Below are 2,815 nucleotides of genomic sequence, written 5' to 3' on the forward strand. Positions count from 1 at the left end.
GGGAAGGGGGATCAAGGGGCTTGTGCAGAGCCCCCGATGCAGTGAGGGGCAGCGGGGATCCAGTGAGCACTGGGGTTTGTTTTTTTTAAAGTACTGAGCTGGGGCAGGCAGGCATGGGGGAGCGGGGGGTGTTGGGGGAGCTGGCAGGGGTCTACCCATGGTCCCCTCCCCACTCCCCCAGTACCCCTCCGCCACCCCCTGCTTACTAGCTCAGAGTCAGCGGCAGCTCCCTGCTGCAGCCACTGGGGACTGCCCAAATCATCAAAGCTGTCCAACTCTTTTCTGAAGTTTTGGAGAGCTTTGAATCAATTCAGACCTTTAATTGGTCCCCTGATTCAGTTTGGATTCAGCGATTTGGCCACCAAATTGGACCGAATCTCCTCTGAATCGAATCGCCACCCAAAGCTTTGCACAGCCCTAGTAAATTGTAGTTCACGTGACTTCTGTGGTCTCTGTGCAGGACCTTGTGAATGAGTGACGGTATCGCTGGAAAATACCACCAGAAATGACCCTCATCAGAGTCTTTGTGGATGGTCCATCTCCAGTCTTGGTATAGAAAACAAGAACGATAGGGGAGGTTAGGGTCCTGGCCTTACACTTGAGGGATTGAATTCAAGTCCCTTCTCTGCCACAGGCTTGTGTGATCTGATGCAGTTCTCTCTCTCTGCCTCATGTTTGCCATTTGTAAAATGGACATAATTTCACTTCTCTGCTTCTCAGAGGTGTTGTGAGAATGAATGCATGCGTTACAGACTGTGAGGTTTGTAGGTTTTAGGGCGATGGGGGCCATAGAGTACCGTAGAAAGAACCATGTGATAATGTGACCTGGTTTGCCCCCTCAGCCCTAGCTTTAACGTCCATCAGGTGGAGGGATGTTTGCAGGTCAGCTGGGCGAGGCCAACTGCCATTATATTGTCGCGGGACTGAAGTGAGCACTCTAGGGTCTTGCAGTATTCTCAGTCCAACACTAACGTGTCTCACTGTAGTATTTTAGGATCTAAAGAAATGGGAATGTGGAAGAATTATGGACTGCAGCTACCCAGCCTACAGATGTCTCTGGAATCTGTTCCTGTGCCTTTTTTCTTGCAGTCAGGACTTTCCAGTTGTAGAAGTCTGTTGCAGAGCAGGGACTTGAATTCAGGTTTCCCCAAGTCCTAAGCTTAGTGCCCCAGGCCATCTTTCCTGTCAGGAATCCTTGCCCCTTGAAACGTACTGTACAAAAAAGACTTCTCGCAGACATTTAGCCCATCCTGCCATAACCAGCCCTTGTCCCATATACTTCCCTGCAGGACAACAAGGAAAAGGCCCATTTCCATTTCTTTCTCCATTGCTGCCTTGAGGCCCATCTGTCCTGCAAAAACCCACCTCCTTTGTCAAAGGTGAACTTCAAGGCTGAATCCTCTGGGCAGGATTTCCTATTGCCTTTCACCATGGGATGTCATTTGCACTGACTACACATTGCAGACAACATAAAATTGGACTCATTAGCTTTAGTGGCAGCTGATGGGCTCTCAGGACTGGGTCCCCTGTGCAACTAGACAGGTTCCCTGAGCACTTCAGGACTTTCAGTGACCGTAAGCTCCCTCCTGGACCTCTGCCTGTGGGCTTGAAGCTGCAGTCTGTTCCTTAGGACTTCCAAGGGAAGTCTGAACATAGGGTCATGCCAGCATCAGGCTATGGAGGGGTTGTGATAAAATCAGCATGGCTAATTACAAGAACTTGTTTTCCTCTGTACCAGGCATAACTCCTGCTTGTTTTTATTTGCTAACACTCAAGCAGAAAGCCAACTCATTAAACAGACAACCAGGAGATTTTCTTGCTGCTTTTGACTGTGGAGAGCACTTGGGGCAGAAGAAAGGTTTCTTGCAGCCCAAAGTAATAGCAGCTTTCTTAGCACTTGCATTGGTGCTTAGGTGCCATGGTGATGAATGCCTGATCATTGCATTAGTGCAGTGAATCTCAGCCGGGGTGTCGTGGCACCCTGGGGTGCCTTGAGATTCTTTTGAAAGTGCTGTGGGGTGCTGCATGATGTTATCACTGTTTCACAAGATAAACCCAGTGATGTCAACCAGGAATCCACAGTGTTAAAAACTTTCTGATCTGGTATAGTCTTTCTCAGTTCTTTGCAACAGAAGGATTGCTCAAATATTCTTCTGTAGCCAAAAAAACAAATGAGAAGTAAGAGCTGGCATTCTCTGAGGGGTGCCTGAGTAAAAAGGTTGAGAACCACTCCATTAGATAGACAGTATGGCACTTTCTACCTTCAAACCATTGCTCAAGCTTCAGCTACTCTAAGCACACTGTGCTTGGTGCAAGTGTAGCAAAGGTCTTGTTGCCTGCAGCACCTTGTAGCTTGAGGGACCTGTCTGTCTTGCATCACCATCCAGGCAGCAATTGTTTGAGAGGGAACAGGGTTGATGGGAGGGGAAAAATAGGCTGTTGCCCCTTTAAGCAGCTCAGCGAGGCATATGTCAGTCGTGTAGCCCATGAGTTAAACTGCGTGTCTGTGTGCTGAGTAAGGAATGCGGTTGCATGCCTGACCCGTTAGCTATGACTGCTCCTTGGTGGATCAGCAGGGCTCTTGCTCATGTGCTGAGCTCATTCAGGCTCGCTGGAGCCGGAGCTGCACACACACAGAGAGGGAGAGGAGAGGCAAGAAGCAGGCAGCTGTGCTGGGGAAGGGTTTTAAAAGCTCTTCCCCTCTCCTTCACCCCCTTTTCATTTTTCCTGCAATCTGGAATTTAGGGGGGCTTTTAGGCTCCTTTTGGGGGGGGGGAGTTTGTGAGAGAGAGGAAGGAGGGAGGTGGCTTTTTTT

At 49.3% G+C, this 2,815-nt stretch overlaps 1 protein-coding gene across 1 annotated transcript in view; it reads left to right on the forward strand.

Annotated features, from left to right (window-relative positions):
* DUSP8 (dual specificity phosphatase 8) overlaps positions 1 to 2,815 on the forward strand; it is a 138,512-nt gene that overhangs the window by 111,222 nt on the left and 24,475 nt on the right. The gene's annotated exons all lie outside the window — the stretch shown is intronic.

The sequence above is a fragment of the Gavialis gangeticus genome, unplaced genomic scaffold (assembly GCF_001723915.1).
Source record: "Gavialis gangeticus isolate Ggan-Ray unplaced genomic scaffold, GavGan_comp1, whole genome shotgun sequence".
Classification (NCBI taxonomy): Eukaryota; Metazoa; Chordata; order Crocodylia; family Gavialidae; genus Gavialis; species Gavialis gangeticus.